Consider the following 26126-nt stretch of genomic DNA (forward strand, 5'->3'; position numbering starts at 1 on the left):
TGAGACCTGAAACCATAAAATCCCTAAAAGAAAACTTAGGCAGTAAACTCTTGGATCACCCTTAGCAACATATTTATGGATCTAGTTCTCTGGGCAAGGAAAACAAAAGCAAAAATAAGCTATTGGGATTTTACCGTGTTAAAAAGCTTTTGCACAACAAAGGAAACCAACAAAATGAAAAGGCAACCTCCTGAATGGGAAAAGATATTTGCAAATGATATATCTAATAAGTGGTTAAAGTCCCAAATATATAAAGAACTCATGCACCTCAACAGAGATACACACATTAAAAAAATATCAGAAAGGGAGACAGAACATAAAGACTTCTAACTCTGGGGAATGAACTAGGGGTGGTGGAAGGGGAAGAGTGCGGGGGGGGTGGGGGTGAATGGGTGACGGGCACTGGGGGGGGCACTTGACAGGATGAGCACTGGGTGTTATTCTGTATGTTGGCAAATTGAACACCAATAAAAAATAAATTTATTAAAAAAATAAAATAAATAAAAATAAAAAAAATAATAACAAAATGTGCAAAGGACCTAAATAAATGTTTTTCTAAAGATATACAGATGGCCAAAGACACAAGAAAAGATGCTCAACATCACTAATCATCAGGAAACACAAATGAAAACCACAATGATTCATATCATATTTGACAGAATGGCTAGTATCAAAAGGGTAAGAAACAATAATAGTTGACAAGGATGTGGAGAAAAGGAAACTATCATGTAACTGTTGGGGAAAATAGGAATTGATGCAAATACTGTGAAAACAATATGGTGGTTCCTCAAAACAAAAATACCATACAACTCAGCTGGGTATTTACCCAGAAAAATAAAAACACCAACTTAGGAAGATAATGGACCTCTGTGTTCACTGCAGCATTATTCACAACAGCCAAAATATGGAGACAACTTAAGCACCCATCAACAGAAGAATGAATAAAGATGTGATAAACTTACATAATGGAATATTACTGAGCCATAAAAAAGAATGCAATCTTGCCATATGTGACAACGTGGACAGACCTAGAGGGTACTATGCTAAGTGAAACAGATCAAAGACCAATATTGCATGATTTCACTTATAAATGGGACCCAGGAAAACCAGAAACAAAACATGAACAATAACAACACTAAAACCAGACACAAGACTGGCTCAGCAGTTGACATCTGCCTTTGGCTCAGAGCATGATCCCGGGGTCCTGGGATCAAGTCCTGCATCGGGCTCCTCGCAGAGAGCCTGCTTCTCCCTCTGCATATGTCTCTGCCTCTCTCTGTGTGTCTCTCATGAATTAAAACAAAAACAACAAAACAAAACCAGACTCAAATACAGAGATCAAACTGGGAGTTGCCAGACAAGAGCAATGGAATGGGCAAAATGGAGAATGGGCAAAAATATGTGAAAATGGGGAATGGGCAAAAATATGTGAAGGAGACTAAGAAGTACAAATTTCCAGTTATAAAACGAGTCACAAAGATAAGTACAACAACCATGACATACATAGTCAATATTTAATGATGGTGACAGATATTAATGATACAGATATTGATATTTACAGTGAGCATTGCATAATGCATCAAATTATAGAATCACTATGTTGTGCACCTGAAACTACTATAACATTGTATGTCAACTAACATCCATAAAAATTTAAAATATAGACATATGTTGGTTTTATTCATTTGTACTTATGCACCATGTAGTTTCAAGTGTAGGTATAGATAGATATGCATGTTTACAAACACACACACACACATCCCCAGACACATGCAGAAACACACAGCAGAGAACCCTCAAGATGAAACAGTTTGGCAGACTATTTTTTTTTTAATCATTGCTAATTACTAAGTGAACTGTATCCCTGAAAATAACTGGGCTTTAATCTCTGAATCTGTGTTTCTGCATTAGTAGTAAAATCTATTTTACTAAATAAGTCTATTTAGTAAAAGTAAACTTTTAGTGGCCTTCAAAAGTAAATGACATTGCCCAAAATTCAACTATTTGATGAAAATTTACAAAATTTGTAATCTTATTTGAGCAATTTTGAATTCCAATATGCGTACCATTTTTATAAAAATCATAAAGTCAACACATTCAACTTTGTAAAAACATGTAACATATGTAAATACACTTATTCTTAGAAAGTCCATTTTATGAGATCCTGCATATATGACAGACTAGGGATGCTTGGACAGTACATATAGATATAAATTCCATGTGTTTACTTACTTCTCTATAAATGGAATTTAGAAATTTTCTAAAAGTGGTAAGATTGTATAGAGTTCTGGTTCTTTTATTCCCTGCTGAAAAATATTTACAAAATATATATCAAACAGATCCCCCCACAATAAACTGGTACATATTTCTGAGTTATTAGTGGATTTTAGAAAATATGCTTAATGTCCTCTCACATGCTCAAATGGAGACAGAGCAAGTAACTCTGAGGTCTTAATGACAAAACTAGCAGGAATTTGTACAGCTAGGTTTTCTAATCCACTACTGGTGATCAAATGAAAGGGAACACATCTAGACTCTTTAAGCTAACCAAGACGACCTATTAGATTGGCATTGGTAGATTTAAGAGGCCTTCTTATTAAACATTAACTTTGGGGCTACCTGAAGGTTCGTTTATTGACTCTAAATCTTCACTGATATTTAAATACAAATATTTTCATTTTAAATAAAAAGTTTACCTTCACATAAAGTCACATTTGCATTGAAAATGTGCTTCATATTTTTTCTAAAATATTTAGAAGACCCATTAATAACTACATTTCTACAAATTACTCAAAAAAACTAAATAAATCTATTTGGTATGGTTAAATTAATGAAATAGCAAGAAGTTATATCAACATATTTATTTTAAATTGGAAATGTAATGTAAGTTGTCCCTGAGGTTCAATTAATTTAAACACTGGCATACTGAAAGGTGAGAAATGATACTCTGTATAGAGTGGTCAATCCATTTAATAGCACTGATAAGAGAAATAAGAATATATTGGGAACACTATTAAAGTGACAGATTATACAATATCCATGTCTGGCAATTAAGTATGTCTGTAAAACATATTTTAAAGTTTTTTACTTGAGTATAGTAGACACGCAATGTTACATTAGGTTCAGATACAAAAGACTAACATTTCTACACGTTATGCTATGCTCACCATGTGTGTAGCTACCATCTGTCACTATACAACATTATTACAATATTATTGACTATATTCCCTATGATGTGCCACTTATTCCTAGGACTTATCCATTCCATTACTGGGAGCCTATATCTCCCATTCTCCTTCACCTATTTTACTCTTGCTGCCCCCATCTCCCACTGCTTTTGATACATTTTAGAGTTTGAATAATAGTTTGAATAATAGTTCTATTTTTAAAGTGTGGATCTTTTAATGACCTTTTGATTTATACATACAATTGAAGATGCAATTGCATAATGCAATAATACAACCATCTTAAAATATATTACTAATTCCATACATAGCAACAACTATCCAATATAACTGTACTACTATACCTGTTGTACTATGACTGCTATCATTAGGACGTTTCTAATACATGAACAAGCAAACATTGACCAAAAGTCTTTGTATAAATACAAAACTACTGATTTGTGATTGTTATAGATTTAATGTTTGCATTCCTCCAAAATTCATGTGTTGAAACCTAATCCTCAGTGTAATGGGATTTGAAGTAGGGTCTTTGGGAGGTGATTAGGTCATAAGGACAGAGATCTGATGAATGGGATTCATGCCCTTATAAAAAAAAGGACTCACAGAATGCATTCTTGGACTCTTGGTGAAAGTAGAAGAGTAGGAGCACTTTAAGCTCACTTCATTTGATGGATACAACTAGGTAACACCAACATCCATGTAAATAACTTAGAAAATAACCCAAAGACTGGAAGAACAGACCCTCCAGTTAGAAATGTAGCTAATCAGTGAACAGTAGGAAGGGCAGAGACATGGCCTGAGGCTAAGTGGACCACTGGGACCATCTATAGGAGGGAGGGAGACCAGGAGGGCAAAAAGGGGAGAAAACAAATCTCCAAACCAAGCACCCAACAGGAACCACATTAAGATCAGAGGCGCATAATTTTGCGAATTCTCACAATCAGTAAGACTGCACACCTGGAAATTTAAAAATCAGCAGGCTCTACTTTTGGAGAACCAGGAAGGCAAGAGGACCTAAATCCTTATCCTTAGCACAGCAAACAGGTCCTGGGACATACATGGGGCTTCATTCCACCTATTGGGCTAACAAAAGACACTGCCCTCACATCATCCTGCAGACATGCCCCACCCCACCCCCGCCTCAGTTTTCTAAATTAGCACCAGTTCACCTCTTACAACAGACCTAGAATACCACTCCCCATGCTCACATTCTCCTACAAACCTGACTCCTTCAATACATCTTTGGCTGGAGCCCATTCAAAGCAGTGCCACAAGCATGAGAATGAGCAAGCAGCTCAGACAGGGACCAGCACCACTCTAAAGTGATGCTCCTCCTCCCACCCAGGGAGAGTGAAATAATTTCAGACACCAGTCCTACAGAAGACTCAGCAGTGGGCTGGAGCAGATGTCTGGTCCTGATGGCAGGACCTGCCCAACAACAAAAGCTTCTCAGGGGACAATGTAGGGGAAATGCCCTGCAGTTCTATGCTTCTGCATCTATGACAAACACCTGGTCTGACTCAACTCATCATCAAGGTGACCCCAGACTGGCCTACTAACAAAATAAGACCAAACTATACCCACAACAGGCACTGATCAGTGCAGATGACTGGACTAAAAACAGAGCAGCTCAGCCACTACCGTAGCAACCCACATAGGAGTATATGCAACCGACATAGTATATGCAATCCCTAAAGCACCAGGTTGTGGTGAACAGGGAACATTGCACTGCAGGGCACTGCAGGGTCTCTCCTTCATACAGTCACTGCTTTCAAGAGCAAGACATGTAGCAGACTTTCCTAACACACAGAAATAAACACATAAAATGAGGAGGCAGATGAGTATGTCCCAAAAGAAAGAACAGTACAAAAAATACGCATGAGCGCTAAACAAAATGGAGATAATATGCCTGATAGAGAATTTCAAGTAATGATCAAAAGAAAAAAAATATTGGACTTTAGAGTGTTAAGACCCTAAAAGAGGCAGAAAACAAAATAAAAATCATAAGGAACTCTTACTGAGTTAATTATACTCAATAAGTGAAATTTAAAATACCCTATATGGAATAAATAGCAAACTAGAACCAGAAGAATGAATGAGCACTTGGAAAGCAATCAAGCTGAACAGGAGAGAAAAACAAAAACAAAACAAAAACAAAAACAAAAACCAAAAAAACACACTTTGGGAACTCAGCAACCCCATCAAGCATAATAATATTCATATTATAGGAATCAGAAAGAAGTACAAGAAAAGGGAGCAGAAAGTTTGAATAATACCTAAAACTTCCCAAATTAGGGCAACGAAACAGAAATTCAAGTTCAGGAGGCATACACACACACACACATACACACACATACACATCAAACCAAGGAGCACTAAAACTAAGACAATAATAATTAAAATAGCGAAAAGCAGTGATAAAGAATTTTAAAAGCAAGACAAAACAGTTCTATAAGGGAAACCCTATAAGGCTATCAGCTGATTTTCAGCAGGAATGTTGTAGGCCAGGAGAAAGTGGTATGATATATTCAAAGCATGGAAAGAAAAAAAAAATCTGCAATCAAGAATACTCTATCCAGAAAGGCTATCCATCATTCAGAATAGAAGGAAAGATGAAGAGTTCCCCAAACAAAAGTTAAAGAAATTTATAACCACTACACCAGCCAGCCCTACAAGAAATATTAAAGGGGACTCTTTCAGTGGAAGTGAAAGACCATAAGCAGGAATAAGAAAAGTAGAAAGCACAAAAAGCAGTAAAATTAAATTGCTCTTTACTAATCAGCCAAGGGACTTACAAAATAGAATATGAAGTATGACACCCTATACAAGAAATATGTGGGACAGTGGAGAGGAATAAAGAAGGGGTTCACACTTTAGTGACCATCAACTTAATGTAGACTGCTATATGAATAGGATGTTACACACAGATCTACCGGTAACCACAAATCAAAAACCAGTAACAGCCATGCAAAAAAAAAAAAAAGAAAAAAGAAAAAGAAAAAGAAATCCAAGTATATCACTAAATAAATGATAGTAAACCATGGGAGAAGAACAAAAGAAGAAAGGAACCGAGAACTACAAAGCAAGCCACAGGATAAGAAAAAAAAAAAAAAAAAACCACAGCAATATATACCTATCAATTATTACTTTGAATTAAATCTACTAAATGTTCCAATCAAGAGATAGAAGGTTGGAATGGATAAAAATGACCCATCTGAGTGCTGCCAAAGAGACTAATTTTAAACTTTAAAGACACATGCAGATAAAGTGAAGTGATGGAAAAGTATTTATCATGCAAATTGAAATGAAAATCAAAGGGTAGCCATACTTAACTTTTTTTTTTAAAGTCTATTTTATCTGACCTTAGACAAAGAAGGACAATGTATACTCAATCATAAAGGGAACAATCGATAAGATAATTGTCATAAGTATTTATGCACCCACGACATGAGCACCCAATACATAAAGCAGCTAATAACAAAGAAACCAGTGATATAATAAAAGTAGGGGACTTTAATACCCCACTTACATCACTAAATAGATCATTCAAACAGGAAAAAACAAAACAAAACAAAAACAAAGAAACAGTGGCTTTAAATGACATACTGGACTAGATGGATCTAACTATCACTCAGAACATTATCCTAAAACAGAATATACATTCTATTCAAATGCACATGGAACATTTTTCACAATAAATCACATAAAAGGCCACAAAACAACTGTCAACAAAGTTAGAAAGATGGAAGTCATACCATGTAGCTATTCTGACCACAATACCATGAAACAAGAAATTTACCACAAAAATAATTAAAAATAAACAAAAATCTGGAAAGCACATAAGTACCTACAGGTTAAATAATGAACTACTAACAATGAAGGGGTCAGCTGAGAAATCAAATAAGACACTTATGAAAGAAATTGAAGAGGACAAACACAAATGGCAAACATTCCATGTTCATTGATTGGGAGAACAAAGATTTTTAAAATGGCTCAACTTCCCAAAACAATATACATATTTAATGCAATCCCTATCCAAATATCAACAGCATTTTTCACAGAACTAGAATGATCCTAAAGTTTACATGGAACCACTCAGTCCCTTAATAGCCAAAGCAATCTCGAAAAAGTAGACCAGAACTGGAGATATCACACTCCCAGATATCAAACTATACTACAAATCTGTAGCAATCAAAGCACTGGGATACTGACACAAACACAGACACATTAGATCAGTGGAAAAATAATAGAGATCCCAGAAATAAATCCACAAAAATATGGTTAATTAATCATTAACAAAGGAGACAAAAATATGCAATGGGAAAAATACACTATTTTCAACAAATAGGGTTGGGGAAAACTGGACAGCTACATGCAAAAGAATAAAACTGGATCACTTTTTACACCACACATAAAAATAAACTGCAAATGAATTAAGGACCTATATGTGAGACCTGAAATAATAAAATCCTAGAAAGCAGCACAAACAGTAATGTCCCTGATACCGGCTGTAGCACATTTTTCTAGAAAGGTTTCCTATGGCAAGGGAAACAAAAACAAACAAGCAAAAAAACAACACACACAATTGGTACTATGAAATAAAAGGCTCCTGTACAGCAAGAAAAGCAAAACTAAAGACAATGTACTGAATGGGAAAAGATATTTGCCAGTGACCTATCCAATAAAGGGTTAGGATGCAAAATGTATAAAATACTTTTACAACTCAATGCCCACAAAACAAATGATCCAATTTAAAAGAGACAGAAAAATTGAACAGACATTTTTCCAAAGACAACATACAGATATCTAACAGACACCTGAAAGGATGCTCAACACCACTCAGTGAAATGCAATTAAGACCACAATGAGATACCAGAATGCCAACTGGTACAACCACTGTGGAAAAATATGGGGGTTCCTCAAAAAATATAAATTGAATTACTATATGATCCAGTAATTCCACTACAGGGTATTTACCCAAAGCATACAAAAACACTAATTCAAAGAGATATTATGCATCCCCCTGTTTACTGCAGCATTTTTCACAATAGCCAAGCTATGGAAGCAGCCCAAGTATTCATGGAGAAGTGGATGGATAAAGATGTGTGTGTGTGTGTGTGTGTGTATATATATATATATATATATATATATATAAATATATATATACACATTATATACACCCATATATATTTTATATATATATAAAATACACATTATACACACACACACACACACAAATGGATTATTCAGCCATAAAAAAAAATGAAATCTTGCCAGTTATAATAGCACTCTGCTTTCTAGGTAAAGTGAAATAAGTCAGAAAGACAATTACCATATAATTTCACTCAATGTGGAATTAAAGAAACAAAAAACAAAGGAAAAAAAAAAGATAAGCCAAAAAACATACCCTTAACTACAGAAAACAAATGGATGGTTACCAGAAGGTAGATAGGTAAGGGGATGGATAAGTAGGTGATAGGTATTAAGAGTATACTCACCATGATGCACACAGAGCAATGTAAATAATTACTGAAACCTTGTACTGTATACCTGAAAGTAATAGAACACTGTATGTTCATTATACTGGAATTAAAGTTTAAAAATAAAAAAAAAAATTAGAGATCCCAGGGAGCTCCTTTGTTCCTTCCATCATGTGAGAACATGGTGAGAAGACAGCCATCTATAAAGTCCATTGACTCTCAGAGACTGAATGACCTGGCACCTTGGTCTTACTTCTCAGTCTCAAGACAAGTACATTTCTCTCCTTTGTACCACCTAATCTATGATATTCTGTGCCAGCAGCCTGAATGGACTAAGAAACTGAGAAGTAGGGGTACTGCTATAATGAATAGGTAAAATGTACACACAGTTTTGGAAGTGGGTGATGGGCAGAGGCTGGAAGAGTTTCCAGCTGCTTGCTCGAAAAGCCTGCATTGCTGTGAATGGACATTATGGAGAATTTCAATGAAGGCTAAGAAAAAAAAGAGAGAGCAGTAGAGAAAAGCCTTGGTCTTCTTAGACAATGCCTAAGTAATCCTAAATAGAAGGTTGTGGGAAATGTGGACAGAAAGGACTATTCTGAGATTTCTGATGGCATGTGGAATGTGTTATTGCAAACTGGAGTAAAAGCCATCCCATGAGAGAGTGGCAGAGAACTCTGCTGGATTGTGTTTGCATTCTAGAGTTAAATCCTAATCTACCCTTCAAACTTCTACTCAAGCATCACTCCTGCTAGGAAATCACCCTTGACCATGCCATCTGATGGGAAAGCCCAATTTCTATGTTAGAATAGCATTTACCTCATTGTAATGTACTAGTAACTTACATGTTCCATCTACTCTACTGTAAGATCAAAAATGAAAGTTGGGAAGAAAAGTATGTAAGATAATTTTTAAAAGACCATGAACTCAACATACTTGCAGTGATGGAAATAAATATTAAGAATGTATTATTGCTCTATTGGTCTCAAAACAATTATATATGTTCAAAGTAGTCTATCTAGACATCTTTGATGCAGATAAACCAGTCTGTCTTAATACCAAGTTCTTGTCTAGATCATGGAATTTAATAAATCTGTTTTTTTCTTGGCAAGTTCCAGTTAAAGGTACTTATAGGCCAATTCCTTATTTTTAAAAAGGCATGTTGGCACCTCAATGACCATAATGAGTTCTACAAAAAGAACTCTAGATGCCTCTTTAAGAGAAAGTAAAGGAAGGGACTGGAGATCTTTAAGCTGCAATAGGAATAACATGAACATAGCTTCAAATGAATTGAGTCAACATCTATATGATTGATTAGATTTCATTTCTGAAGCCTTCTAAAACTAAAACCACTTCACAAATGGTTATTAATTTTTTTGAACTTTATCAACTAGTTTGGGAAATTACTATATTTCATATTCCCCCAAGCACAGAACATTGGCTCTTGGGTTAAAGGGTGACTGAATGACAAGCTTACCTTGGAAGGCAGACTGATCTGGAAGGATTTAAAGTATCCTTGCACCTGGAGCCCTGGGTTTACATTCCAGGGCAATGGAGGAAAATTAAAAATAGATCCTATTTGGGATCCCTGGGTGGCGCAGCGGTTTAGCGCCTGCCTTTGGCCCAGGGCGCGATCCTGGAGACCCGGGATCGAATCCCACGTCGGGCTTCCGGTGCATGGAGCCTGCTTCTCCCTCTGCCTATGTCTCTGCCTCTCTCTCTCTCTGTGTGTGTGTGACTATCATAAATAAATAAATAAAGAAAATTAAAAAAAAATAGATCCTATTTCATTAAAAAAAAATCCTCTGGAGAAGGGAAGAGATGATTTCTTTATATTCCATAGTAAAGGTTTCCCTTTCACTCTCTTAAGATACAGAGGAATAGATGACCCAGCCATCCTATGCAAATTCTGAATTTTACAACGCTGGGGTTCTTCTCCTATGATTCAACTCCTGTACATGCAGGTAATGGATATTTAGAGGAACTGATGATAGGACTGCTTTGTGAGCTCTGTTTGCTTGTAGAGAAGTCTGGGCTCCAGTGGGTAAGGGTTTAGTTGAAAGCAGAAGAACTTGTTAGATCTTTCACATCTATGAAAGATGAATCTTTTACAAATTGTTTAAGCACTTTTAGGTACTGAGTATTTACTATGTTGTCTACTGGGACATATGCTAGGAAATAAAGATGAATAGGATACAGCTTGGTCTTGAGTTGTCCACACTCTAGCAAGGGAAACAGATGCAAAGAGCTAAGTGTATCACAATATAATGTGTCTCTATTAGACAAAATGCCCTGAGGGCTTAGATTAATACATTGTTGAAAAATAGTTGAAGTTAAAGCAGAACCTAGAGGACATTCAACAAATATCATAATGAACTATCTTTTGGTTAAGAAGTTGAATGGGTATAACTTACTTTTTCTATATGTTCTGAGAATCTATGACTAAATGACTATGTAAAAGCAAAGAATTACGGCATGCTTGTTAATGGGTCAAATGAAAGCTAACTCATCCATCAAATACTCACTGAATACAATCATGTGTTTATGATAAACAATAAGGTTAGACAAGGTTTTCTTTTGCCAAAAAACATATTGGCTCCTGCTCTTACTGGCCCTTCAAAGCAGCTTGGATTATGTTTAACACTATTAGAAGACTCATTACACTATAATATGATGGCTTATTTAGTTGTCTTGTTCCACACTAGACTCAACTTTGAGAGTCTGTGTGATTACTTAGCACCAGGAAAGCTGATGGAAATGTTAAGCATATGGTGGGTTGCAGCTGATACCTCTAATTATTCCCCAATATTCATTTTCCTTTTTATATATTAATACATTTACAGATATTTTTTCTTTTTGCACATTTACAGTTATTTTAACTGGTCACACGGCTTCTCAGCTCAGTACTTTATTTCCTTGCTTCTTTCACAGTTAATTGAATCTATGTAATTAAGCTTTCATCATGGGTTGTGAATAGAGATCATGGCTGAAATTCCTGAATATTACACTTAACATGAGTGGAAAAACATTTCCCTCCTTTATTCCTACCTACATGCTGAGTACAGATGTAACCAAACACCTCCTTAACATCTGTAGAGACTGAAGTAAGAGTTCAAATGGACATCTGCATACATGCATAAGTATTTAAGAGATGTATCAAGATAATTTTATTATCCTTCTAACCTGATAATTTCATCTTCCCAACAACCTGGAAGTCCAGGTTGAATTCTAGAATTTCCACTCCTCTATGTTCTGTGTCACAACTGGGAATACTTGAAAATATGGCACCTAGCCCAAGGTCCATGACAGAGCAGTATACTATTCCTGCCTCATGTACTATTCTGAAGTGAGATTGGCTGCAGACATGCATGGATACCCCAAACCACATGTCCAACACCATCTATATCCCAGCCGAATGGTCATCCTTTAGGTTAATGGGTACATATACTGGTGTCAAGTTTACCTTTAGAATGACCGTCTTGGCCCCGTAGGCAAGACATTTTTGGAAGGAAATTCTGAGTTCCCAGATATTCTGGCTATAGCCTAAAAATAGGAGCATAGATTTCAGGTACACATATACCCTTGTTCTTGGGCTTACCACCATATGCTGAGAAGCATAGAGTAAATGAGCAGGACCCTGTTGCAGCATGAAAGGCAAGGAAGCAGTCCCTACTGCCCATCTCTAAGGGTGGTACTAAATATAGTGGTCATGAGCCACCATCCACCATTCATGTAAGAGCAGTACTCTATAGCCACACAGTCCAATATAGCAGACACTAGTCCAGATTGAGTGGCTAACCCAAATTAACATGAGTTGCAAATATAAAATATATACCTATTTTTGAAGATATAGTATGAAGATATAGTATGAAAAAATATAGTATGAAAAGTATAGTATATAGTATGAAAAAAGTTTAAAGGGAGGGAGAAAAAAGAAAAAAAGGTTAAATATTTCAGTAATTGATCCAGATCTGTTGGAGATCTGAAATATATTAGAATAAAATACATTAAAATTAATTTTATCTTATCTTGAATATGGTTAGTAGAGATTTTTAAGTTTCTGATTTGGTTTGCATTATATTTCTGATGCACAATGCTGCTCTAGAGAATGGTGTGGTAATAATAGGAATAAAACCTGGATCTCTGAAAAATTTTGTGGAACAAAATCTACTTGCCAGAAATTTCCTGTTTCTTTTTTACTATTATTTAACTGAGAAACTATCTTGTTCGATTACTGCATTCTTGGAGTTGTTATACCAGTTGAAACTACATACTAATGGAAAATAAGTAACATTTCAATAAATAAGGTAATAGTTCAGTCCACAATGGGATAAATAGATACATAAAAGTATTTTAATACACTTAATTGTATGATCCACATGAGAGATTTTACTGCTATATTTCAGTGTCAACATTCTTTTTCATAATAGGTCTTTATTTTTCAGATGAGTATGACAAATATATTAATGGAGATACACACAAAGTATTAATGTAACGTATTAGAGTTTCATGCTATAGTAGGCAGACCTCTTAGGCAGAGATTATTTCACATGGAGGTTTCTATAAGGACATTGGGAAGCAATAGCAGGAAATGTTTAACAATAAGGAACAACATGGCTGGGTTTGGCCTACAGATTAGCAAATTTGTAATTTTCTATTACTCAACCCTAATATACTCTAACTTACAAACTTATGTTCTTAGGTGCACTTGCTTAGGTAGCATGGATGTACACAATGTTCTACAAGTAAAATGTATATTATGTGCAAATATTAGGTACCTTATTTGGAGGTTGGTGTTACAGCAGCACCCATCAATACTAATAATTAACAATACAATTCTGAAAATATTACTTTATTCCTAAATCACCACAGGGTAGTTTTAGAGTTTATCTGTTTTGCTATCTTTATTTGATATCCACAGCATTTCAAAAAGTCATTGAATTTACAAAAGGTGTTTTTCGTGGTTATTCGCTTTAGCAGATATTATGGTATTTCTTTATATACAATATTTGAAAAAATAAATGTAAAACTTTACATTTTAGACAGTAGTTCTGAAATACAATTTGACCAAAGCATATTACTTTCTAATACTTGAACATTGGAATAGTCTGGTAAATAGATGCACTTAGATCATTCACTTTGTAGTTAATATGGGTCAACTTGATTTAAAAAAATTACAGCCTTTCAAAACCAATTTTTTACACCAAACTTTATACTGAAAAGTTTTAAAGACCATCAAACTTTGTAGATAGTGATGTAAAACTCTTCTTTATACTTACATAAACTATATGACTGTAACAAGGCTGAATAGAAAAACTGTACTAATATTTTTAAAAAGTATGAATTTCTAACTACTCTTTGGGCTGTTGCAAAATATAAGATACACAATGTTGAGTTCAAAAAGAAAACCGCAGAGTTTAGGTTTTATTGTTCAGATAAACTATAAATGAATACTGAAAATTTAAGATTTTTGAAAATGTTGAACAAATTTAGTTCTTAAATTTGGAGGATGTCTCTAGACACTTAACCAAGGTACCTGATGTAATTAATCAATTGTTTTAACCTCTTCACTAAATGAGTCTTCGTAAAAATCCAATGAAACATGACCCCATAACTAAGTATTTGTTACAGTCTTAAACATATCCCTTGAGAACTGTGAATGACATTAAGGATAACGAACCAATGGAGTCCGAATACATACTTTAAAAAATGAGCAAACTCAATACTGGTATTTTTAAAAAGATAGCTGGGTAAAAGTAAGTGAAAACTATAGATGTTTTTTAAAAAAAAGGACAATTGTGGTTGCATTTTTAATCACCAGTAGTAAATGTATAATTCCTTAAAATTTCCTTTCAAAATTCTTTCTGTAGTGTTTTAGTTCTAAAAAACAATATTATTGTGTCTTAGTAATAATTATAAATTGATAACCTATTCTTTAGGTAAGTGGCAAGATGCTATTTAGATCAATTTATTTTTTTAGATCAATTTTTGATTAAGATATTGTCTTCAATCCTGAAAAATATTCTCATTCATATTCTTCTCTCCATGTCTCTAATAGGACTATGCTAGCCTGAAGATGTACAAGTAAGAAAGTGTGGAATAAAATTATCACTGAAGAGTAATAATCCTAGATTCCTAAAAATAGCATTGCGAATTTCACCAATTCTAGATGCACTTTTAATTTCATGAGCTCTTGGGAAATTCCATGGAACTATATAAGAGCTCATTATCTAAATCTGATTTAAAAACTATTTCTAAAATCAAATGTCTAAACAGAAGCCAAAAATTATTCATACACCCTGAAGAAAAAATAAAAATTAAATCTAAGGTGACTTCAATGTGAGCCAAATGGCATAATGAACCTATAAAATGCTTAGTGAAATGCAGTCAGGCTTGTAGATGTGTTTACCAATAAGGAATGTTCTGCTTTCATATTTATTATGATCTTTCACCGATTTAAAACTCTTATATACTGAAACTCAGTAAACATCTCTAATTTACATAAACCACAGCATAAAAAACTAAGAATGGATTAAAACAACAACAACAAACAGTAGCTTATTGTGCCAGCCTCAGCAATTAGGAAAGAGAAAGATGTTATTGAGTCTAAGGAATATTTAATAAAAATATTATCAATATATATTTCCTTAAGAGTTAATAATACTGCAGTGGGATTCATAAATGCCATCTACCTTCGTTTCACTGTTTGAAATCAATGAACTGAATCTTCTGAGTAAAATTTCAATAACATATTTAAGAGCCAAATAGGCATCATTTTTTACTTCTATTAAGTTGAAAAGGAAAAAGGAAGGTCTAGTTTACTTACAGGGAGTTTGTTCTAAGTGAGATTTTACTTTTCAGACTGTTGAGCTAATGATTAACGTCACATACCGTACATCTTCGTCTAGAAACTGTGGTGTCTATTAAATGTAATTACCTTTCCCCATGGCTTTAAATTGACGGCAGATTCAAAATGAAGGTGGCTTCTATTAAATTTAATTACTTCCCCCTGAAGCTTACTTGGCAAAACTGACTAGTAATGAAAGTGGATTCTATAAAAAAGCTGCATGGTCAAGGTGTGGCTATTAAATTAGCAATGTTATTAATAAAAAAAAGTAAAACTACTTGCAATGGGATATTTTAGCATCCATGTATACTTCTGTGATAGTAGGACTGGTACATCAACTTCTCAGTTTTCTACTCATCTCAACTTTCAACCAATAAATTTCGTATTGATTATCATGATAGTCATGACAATAATAAAGTGATAATTTTCAAACAGTTCATGTAATGTTTCCATGTACACAAAATAGGGACCCTTTCATCATTTTAATTCAATTGACATTTTAAATCAACATGATGCAATGAAAGAGGAAAAGATTTAGAAAAACAAAGTCTGTTCTTATTAACTTCTTCCTGAGCTGGTTACCTAATCTGAAAGAATACTAGGTCTTATCTACTTGAGATAAATATTAAGAAAATTAGAGGGAAAAGTGTTCTTGTTTTGAAAATCTCTTTGCCTTTTTTAAAAGGCCATCTATTTTGGATTAGCTTAATATCCCGAAAAATATCCAGAAATATCCAGAAAAAGTCACCTATCCACTTAGCATACATCATTCATCATTCAACATCCAATTTACTGTATACTAACAATGCACCAGCCATGTATTAGAGGTATAAATACGTAATATTTATAGGATTCTATAATCAAGTGAGCATTAAAACATGGAGTCAAATACTCTGTCACTATGGAAAGAATCTGATGACTCCAGAGCAACTCTCTTGACCCATGGGGAACATTAACATCCCTTGCCTCATCATTTGTTAGGAATGTAGTGTAGTATCACTAGTATCCACTTGCTTATCCAGCCATAACACAGGCGTGCAGGCTTGCTTAGGCATGAAACAGGCACCAGTTTGCCGAGTGCCTCCACTTCAGGAGATGCCAGTCAAGCTCCCTGATTGGTCTCATGAGAGAAAACCTTGCACTATTCTTGAGCTTGGAAGATAGTAACTTCCATCCTTCTGCCCAGGTGTGAGGCATGCTCTCAGCATCAGAGAGAATGGCAAAGTTCTCCCAAGGAAATTCTGTTCTCTCATTAGGCAACTTTTGTCATACCAATATACTTTATGTTAGGAAATGTTTTTCTATGTTATTTATAGCTTAGTTATGAACTAGTTCTCAGATATTTCATTTGTATGTTCTGAATTGGTTTCAGGCTCACTTATTTTTGCACCTGTTTTCTATTATAGTCACATAACAGCTTTCCTTTCGATATTCTTTTAAAATAGGATAGTGATGAACACGAAAAACTGTGGAAACATAAACATGACAAAATAACCTAGGCTAGTAAGAGGATCATGGATGCTTCCTAGAAGTAAAACCTGAGGGGAAATGAAAAAGAAGTAATGCATGGGTTTGCCAAGTGAAAAGCATCAGAAAAAGCAGGTTAAACAAAAGGAACAGTACATGCAAGACTCAGGTACAAAAGACCATCCTTTATTTCTAGAACCTGGATAGAGCACAGCAAGAGCACAGTAATGTGGTGAAAGATATGCAAATAGGCCAATTTTGCAATTGAAATTTAGTATGACGGAGAGATTTTTCCACCCAACACCCTCAGATTTGCTCCAGTAAATCTTCCTCTACACCAACAAAATTTTCAAAATTAAATGACATTTTGAGGACACGGCTTTCATCCTTTTATGTAGAATATTATATCCAATGAGCTTGCTTTTACGGTTAATAATAAAGTTAATATACTGGAAATTCTATATTATTATGTATTCTCTGAATACAGGTAGAATTTCTGTCTTGTTTACTATTGTAACTTTAATTTATAGCAAAGCATTTTGAAAATAGTATCAAATAGTTGCACTATGTTTATTGATTTCTGGATAATGAGGATGGGATATATTAAGTATGGAAAGTACAGATTTCACAGAACTCTAACAGATACCTCTGCATTAGTTTTCTCTATGACAAGTGACCACAAATGTTAACCATTTTGCAACTGTTACGTGTATCAAATCACTCTGCTATAGATTTTTTTTTTAAGATTTTATTTATTTATTCATGAGAGAGAGAGAGAGAGAGAGAGGCAGAGACATAGGCAGAGGGAGAAGCAGGCTACTCGCAGGAGCCCGGTTCAGGACTCGATTGAGGGATCTGGGATCATGCCCTGAGCCAAAGGCAGATGCTCAACCTTTGAGCCACCCAGGCGTCCCAACTCTGCTATAGATCTTAAACTTACATAGAGTTATATGCCAGTTTTATCTCAATAAAGCTAGAAATAATATATATATGTGTATATATATATATATATACATGCAAATTCCCACAAAATAAGTGGCTTAAACTATTACCAATTTGTATTACCTTACCTTTCTACAGGTCAGAAGTTCATCTCAGGGGAGCGCTTGGGTAACTCAGTGGGTTAAGCATCTGCTTTTGGCTCAGGGCATGATCCTGGGATCCAGCTCCATATCAGGCTCCCTCCTCAGCAGTGAGCCTGCTTCTCCCTCTCTGCCACTTTCCCTGCTTGTGCTACTGCTCTTTCTTTCTTGCTCTCTCTCTCAAATAAGAAAATCTTTAAAAGAAAGAAAGAAAGAAAGTTCATCTCAGGTATCACCAGCCTAAACTCAACTTATACAGGAATGCTTTTCTTTCTAGAGGCTCTAGGGGAGATTCCATTCTTCTCCTTTTCCAGCTTCCAGTAACCAACTGCATTTCTTGAAAGGAGGACCTCTTCCTCCATCTTCAAAGCCAGCATTGCAGCTCTCTGACCATACTTCCTTGGTCAGGACTCTCTTTGGTTCTTTCTTGCCTCCCTCTTCTGCTTTTAAGAATGCTTGTGATTACATTGGGCCCACCTGAGTAACCCAGTTTATTTCACAGTCAACTGATTAACAAAACTAATTGCATGTTACCTCAATTCCCCCTGGCCATATAACCTAACAAGTTTTAGTTGGCCATTTCAAGTTTTAGAAGTTCCAGGGAATTGGATCTGGCCATTTTTGGGGACCTATTATTCTGTCTACCACAACCCAAAATGCTGAAAGCATTGGTTTGATATGCAATTTGATCCCTAAGTCTGTGAGCAGGAAAAGCAAGTGGAACGTACATACCAAGGACAAGCAGGGGGTGAGAACCCTCCCAGTGCCTGGGTCCAGCTCCCAGGTCAACCAGAGGTCATGTTTTTTTGATGCCCTTCTCCAACAGTTGTATGTTATTAATAACTAACAGTCCTGTTTTGATTCCTAATATCTGTACTCAAAGAAAAAAATTACCAGTTTGTTGTTAGATACTTTTGGAAACACAATAAAGGTATAATATTAAAATGTAATCCTTCAATGTTAAGGGTACTACAACCATATCTATCAAAAGAGTGAAGACAATAATTTTGAGTAAGTAGAGAAATACCTGGATTTTCCACAAATCATATAGAACACAGAAAATTTAAACACCAGAGAATGAACTCCAAAACAGATGCTACTTAAGTACCCCAACTAAAGCGTACAATTCAGTTTCAGAAGTTATTTTGACGTGATTAATGCATGTTAAATGTAGTTGTCTGTGGTTCATGAGAACTAGACTAGCTTGTTACATTTTATACTTAGAAAAACCTTTGTGTAAAACAAGTGAGGTGAGTCAATTTAATTAGGCAAATTGAATCTAATTTAACAATCTGAAAAAGTTCTAAATTTAAATTATTATAAGAAATTGAAAATGCTCCTTAAAAAAGGATTAGGTGAAAAGATAAAACATGCATTGATTAAGATTAAAAGCCCAACTTTTGGCTCTCTGTGTTGATGTAGTCTGCTATATTCTGTGCTTTGGATTTTCATTAGATTAAAATTCTGGTTTAAGAAAATAAAAATCCTGGCCTTAGGTTTTGATATGTAACTTGAGAGATTAGCTATTTCATGTTACTTTCCATGGTGAAAGAAGTAACATTCTGAAAAACTAGTAAAATGGTAGATAAATGTAAATAAAATTCACTGCTAAGTTGACACCGACCAAAACACACAAAAACAGAAAACAGGAAGGTCAATTCCCAGACCCCAAATTGGGAAATCCAGAACCCCAAAGTCAGATGAGGACCAGATCCAGTTTTTATCTTGAAGATTTACCCTGAGGGTATCTACTAAATGCTGGAGACCCTGAGTTTCTGTGGGGAAGGCCTATTTTAAAGATCGCAGAGGATAAGAAATAAATCTCTAGACCATATAACATGGAAATTCAAATAGGAGAAATCCACGTAAAACCAAAACCTCAAAGGATTGTGTCCTCTGATTAACAAATAATGAGAGATAAAAACTATTTTGCTGAAAATAACAGCAAGAAAACATGCCATTTTTCAATACGAGAATGAGGTGGAAATGGACAAATCTCTGGAAAATCTGTAACTATAGGGTAGTTTGTTTTCATACAGATTTGTTTAGGAAATTATGGTTTAGATTCTAAAAGCTTGAGAGAGAATTTTTAAAAAGTCACTAGTATAAGAAAACACATACCCTTTTTGTGAAATTCAACTTTAGCGCAATTTCCAAAAATAATTTTTCAGTGGCAATGAGTAGTTCACAGTCAAAAATCACAACACATGAGAGAAAATAAGGCTCTCTGAGTCAAAAACCAACAAAAACAGACAAAATTTCCAAAAACAATTTTGAAATGATTAAGCAGAAGATAAAATTTTATATGCATAACTACATAATTTATATGTAACTTATATGTATTTGTTGAAACAAATCTAAGAAGTCTTGAAAATAAGAGCAGAAAACTACCATATTTAAAAATTACTCAACATAACCCCAAATGAAAAAAAATTAAACTGAAATTCAAATGCAAGGTTCTCATTAGCAGCTTAATCATACCTAAGAGGAATGTGAGAATCCTGGAGGAACAACTAAAGTATGTAACATGGAACACAGAGTATATATACAGAGAGAATAATCTAAGTCTATACAATAGTTTGCTAGAACCAGCTCTGATGGGTTTGCAAGAGCTGCTTGTACACTATCTCTTTCAAAGTCTATTTAGGAACATTACCTTTGGTAGCTTGAAACTGACCATGATGGGACTATTCACATCACAGAAATTTGAAAATGCTATTATCAGATCTTGTTATTTTGAAAAGTCAATATTAAATATTTGGCAGCACATCACTAGGTCCATATAAAACCCCAAAGCATCAATAGAATAGGGAAAATAATAGTATCTAGAGATAATGGGATGATCATTTTTCAAAATTCTTAAAAGATACCAATTGAATAAGCCTAAAAACTTAGAGATATTAATTATAAACTTGGAATTTTATACTCAGGAAAAATATTAAGAATGAGAGTTAAAAATAGAATCCAAGAAAAAAATATAGTAAGGGAATATGGAAAGTCCAAAGCAGACTAAATTTAAGCAGAAAGTAAAAAACCTCATGTTGAAATTTCACATATGGGGGGATCCCTGGGTAGCTCAGTGGTTCTGCGCTTGCCTTTGTCCCAGAGCGCAATCCTGGAGTCCCGGGATCCAGTCCTGCGTCAGGCTCCTGGCATGGAACCTGCTTCTTCCTTTGCCTGTGTCTCTGCCTCTCTCTCTCTCTATGTCTATCATGAATAAATAAATAAAATCTTAAAAAAACGAAATTTCACATATGCAAACAAAAAATAGTCTGGTGATAAATGGATAGAGGTGATAAATGGATATTTTTGGTGAAGCTATTTAACTACTCCTTACTTATTTAATAGTCAAAGATTTTTTCTAAAAATGTCCACCTATACCCAAGGGTGAAATTGGCAAATATCTCCAATGACCTCTAATCAATACAGGTTTTTTGGGGTTTTTCTTTTCTATTTCAGCTATTGAGCTATTTTGGAACAGGTCTCCAATTCAACCTCTCATCTGGCTCAGGCAGTAGGCTAATATCAGCAAAGATGTATTCAGTCCATCACTTACTCTTGGGGGCTAAGACATTTTTTTTTTAATTCTAATTGATATCCTCAATCAAGTCAAAAATTTTGTTAGGCTGGCACTAGATTGCAGTTTTTTGGTGGTCAGTCAGTCATTAATTTATCGCTGTTTCTAGGACATGACCATTTGCTTCCATCGCCTGGAAAGGCAATAGATGACTCAGTTGTGTTATTCAGAAGTTTTTGGTTTAGCTCCTTATCATTCAGCACTACACAGCTTCAGACCTCAGCAAACATCTTGATATATAAAAATACCATGAATTTCGGGCCCATTTAGTCACCAATTTTATCACTCAGAGAATGCAAAATCTCTGCTGATTGCCTGCCCCTCCACAACAACCTTCTGTTAGAGATCAAGTCTAGATTCTTGGTCCACACCTAGGCCCACATTCAGGAAGTGACTACAGAGGAAATGTAGGAAATCCATTCAGCTCTCCTAGGACTTTAATTTCCTCTGTTGAAAGACTCCACCCACCCCTACCACACCCCTCACCATAGATCTCTGTTTTCTAAAGACTGGTGAACCTTATAAGATTTTGCTCTATTGGGCAACCTGGGTGGCTCAGCAGTTTAGCATTGCCTTCAGCAGAGGGTGTGATCCTGGAGACCCGAAATCGAGTGGGGCTCCCTGCATGGAACCTGCTTCTCCCTCTGCCTGTGTCTCTGCCCGCTCCCCCCGCACCCACCCACCGCCATGTCTCTCATGAATAAATAAATAAATAATCTTAAAAAAAAAGATTTTGCTCTGTTTTTCAGAAACTTTCTACATAGCATTTTAACCTTCTGCAGAACCTCAGAATACATGAAATGTCTTGGGGAGCAAAAGATCATACATTTGAGGACACTCAGTTCTCTATTTTCTCCTCTACCCCCATCTGATTGTTGAAAATTTTGTTGGTTTCTCTTTCCCCTACAGAAATTCAGGCTGTACCAGCAAAGATCAATTCTTCTCTCAGAGCAACTGTGACCTCACTTTGGAATGAATCTCCCCCTCTTTGGAATGTTAGTCCATCTAGTTTTCATTGTCTCATATCTATGATGGTTTCTAAATTTGTGTAATTCATAATGATCTTTTTAATTGTTTGCAGCAGAACATTGGGCTGCCATAATAGTACTATAGATAATTAGAAAGCAGAAGTACATGGAATTATTAACATTATTATTTAAATGTACATATACATTATATAACACTTGTTTTTAAAATATCACAAGTGAACAAATGAGCATGTGAAATATCTAAGTCCCTAAAAACAAACAACAAATAAACCAAAACACCAAATAACTAGTTAAAAAAGCAAATTTGAGGTTACTGATTCCTAGAATAAAGGAAGGGAAGGTGCTTCTTTAGGGTCTGAGGGCCTTTTGGAAGTTGGAAGTACGAAAATGAAGGCAAACTCTTTAAAATGAAGGAAAGCCCTGAAGGGGGAGCTCTCATGCACATACACGTACCACTCATGACAGCCTGCTTAATTAGCAGTGAAAAGGAAGATCACTCCCTGCCTCATGAGGCACTAGCCACACCTCACAACCAGTGAGAAACATCAACAACCTCAAACTCTTGTTTTTCTCCAATAAACTTTTTGCTTAAAGCTATCCTCCTCCATCTCCTCCTGACACTGAATGAAAGTGGACCTTCCCTTTGTTTCTTTGGACTCATCTAAACTTTGCCATTGTTTGCCTATCCCAAACTGCAATTCCAGTTATAAAGTTAGTTATAAAATAACTTGCTATTTTGTTTCTTTGGTTGATGGAAGACAAAGGCAGGCTGTTTGGAGTCTGGTTTAAGGTAGGTCTTTTTATGTAAGGGTTTGATCAAGATTTAGAAATATTTTTTAGATAAGGTGGAATTGATGCACTGACTGAAGTAAGGGAGTTTTGAGGAAGTGTTTTAGAGAACTCTTGAAGAGTACACAGTCTTTTGAACTCTTTTGAATAATCTGTTGTTATGAGAAGGGTCCTTGAAGAGGACTAGTGGTATTATCAGATAAATAGGTCCTTAGGAAGTTCCTGAAACAATAAAGTTATCTGTGACTTTATATTTTTATTCATGTTTCCTGTCAGACTCATATCAATATCATATCAATAATTATATTAATGGAGACAGTTGAATATTAAAGTCATGTAAATGAAGGCATTCTCCTGGTCCTTAATGTTATTAGATATGACTGGTTTCATTTTCCAAGGAAGAGAAGCCAGTGATGACATTCCAAAGAACTGTTTTTATATGATGATTACATGCATATGAATATAGAATTTAGGAATATGTCAATAAGAAAGAAAGCAATTTTTTCAAGAATTTTTACAATGGGGAGAAGAGATAATAACAAAAAGGATTAGAAGTGTTGAAATAGCTTTTTGTTATTTGTTTTGGCTTGGCATCCTCTCTCTAGAAATTGCACTTATACTTCTTTATTAAAGATATGCTGCATGTAATTTTTTACTCACTGAGGGCATTTCTCCCTCAGGAGGGCAATATAGAAGGCCTTAGCAATACCAGTGATCCTTCACTCTACTTTCATGTAGAATAGACTTAGCAACTTGGAATCATTTACGAGATCTACCTTAAAATAATGACAACAATAAGTAAACACTGAATTTATAAAATGACATCTCTTGAGGAGGGAAGTGGAGAACTCATGGGGAACATGGATTGCATAACTCTAGTGGTTTAATGAGTCTTTTTAGGGTCCTGGATGAGTATGGAACTGAAGATGAAAGACCCTTTGCTTTTCCCTGGTTTTAAAGTAAAATTTGCCAAATACTTGGGTGTGGCTCCCAAAGGCAGAAAGGAAATTTTTAAGGTTTCAAATAGTAGCCAATTCTACCTTAGGACTTCTTTGGTTGAGAGCCTCTCTGGAAGATGCTTGTAGTGGAAACAGATGAAGCCAAACACAGAGCTGAAATCTTGACTCTGGCCCAAGTTTAACAACGAGAAGTAAGATCACTCCTCCAGGGGAAAGATTTCCTATGATGTGTGTGCTGGTATCTGGAGGAAGAAAAGTGAATCACAGCACTCAAATAGCAGCATCTGATGCATTAGCTATAAAACAGAATTAAAACACTCCAGGAGTTGTACAAGACAAACCACGTAGTTATATGAAGAAAATGTTACAATTTCTATTTATCTTTAATTTTTATTGTAAAAATTGTATCCTTTAAGGTGTTTAAGTCTTTAATGCATTAATTGACATGGAGAGCTTTCTCAGGTCCCATTTCATTTCATTGCATTTATAAGGGAAGGTTTGAAGAGTAGGATTTCCACAATGAAGGAGCTATCCTCATGGGTTTGGTGTACTGCTGAATAGTTCATATATATTTCCATAATTAAATAGATTTGTTATTTAATCATCCATTTTTAACTAAACTAACCCATCAAAAATGGACAAGTGAGTAAAACCAGATGTCTACAAAATATGCACTGATGATAGTCCCAGTGTTTAAGTACAGGAGGGCAACAAGGTTATAGGAGGGTTGGTAGTTTATTGCTCAAAGCTCTCTTCATCTACCTCATTCAGAGGCAACACACTTTTGACGTACTACATCTAACAAGAAGTTGTTCAAAATAACTCAAAGTTATCAGGATTTGAAATTGAAAAGTGGGTTGAAAAGAAGATTTACACCCTTAGCTATCAATAGCCTTGTCTCAAGTATATATATATTTTCCCTTGGGACATTAGTTATTGAAAAAATTAAGTCACTATTATTAGGAAGGCATCTTATTAATTAATATTTTCTAAATATACAATACATTAGTTTAAAAGTTCATAGATATGCTCTATACATCAATAAATATATATATATAATGTAATAGAAGTATGTAATATAAAAATGTGGATACCACTTTAGAATATTTGTACTCAATTTACAAAAGCATAAAAGTTCTTATTTCCACACAAACATTTTCAGGCTGGAAATGGATATTAAAACTTATTTGAGAAAGATTCAATAATGAAAGAGGAAAAAAATCCTGGGAGTTTCCAAAGATAGAAAACGGATGTAAGTCCTCAAAGTAATTTCTTACAAAGTCATTAAAACTATCAGAAAAGGTAATAGAAGAAGAAGAAGAAGAAGAAGAAGAAGAAGAAGAAGAAGAAGAAGAAGAAGAAGGAGGAGGAGGAGGAGGAGGAGGAGGAGGAGGAGGAGGAGGAGGAGGAGGAGGAGGAGGAGAAAAAGAGAGAGAGAGAAAGAAAGAGAAAGAAAGAAAAGGTAACTGCACCATCTTCAAACTTAGTTTCTTTGCAAGTCCTCCTCTTGTTGATAGGTCTATTTTTGTAGTCACATTGTACAGTAGTGAGAAAAAAAGATGGGTGAACTGATTAAATTCAAGATCACTTAGGTGTGGAAACCTAATTACCATTTGGAATACATAGCCATGAGGTTCAGGGATGTTGTAAGTCTCTAGGTTAGAGGTATAGACTGGGTAGGGGATCAGAATTATAGCTTAATGTATTTCCTTTGATTTGCACACAATTGGATTCCAAATGCTTTACACTAG

At 35.1% G+C, this 26126-nt stretch overlaps 1 long non-coding RNA gene across 1 annotated transcript in view; it reads right to left on the minus strand.

The window, feature by feature from the left end:
* The window catches only part of LOC112655760 (uncharacterized), a 117540-nt gene that overhangs the window by 70280 nt on the left and 21134 nt on the right, over positions 1-26126 (minus strand). Inside the window, exon 7 of the long non-coding RNA XR_004808199.2 lies at positions 24457-24617. This is a non-coding gene — a long non-coding RNA (uncharacterized LOC112655760). The remainder of the gene's footprint in view (positions 1-24456; positions 24618-26126) is intronic.

The sequence above is a fragment of the Canis lupus genome, chromosome 22, assembly GCF_003254725.2.
Source record: "Canis lupus dingo isolate Sandy chromosome 22, ASM325472v2, whole genome shotgun sequence".
Classification (NCBI taxonomy): Eukaryota; Metazoa; Chordata; class Mammalia; order Carnivora; family Canidae; genus Canis; species Canis lupus.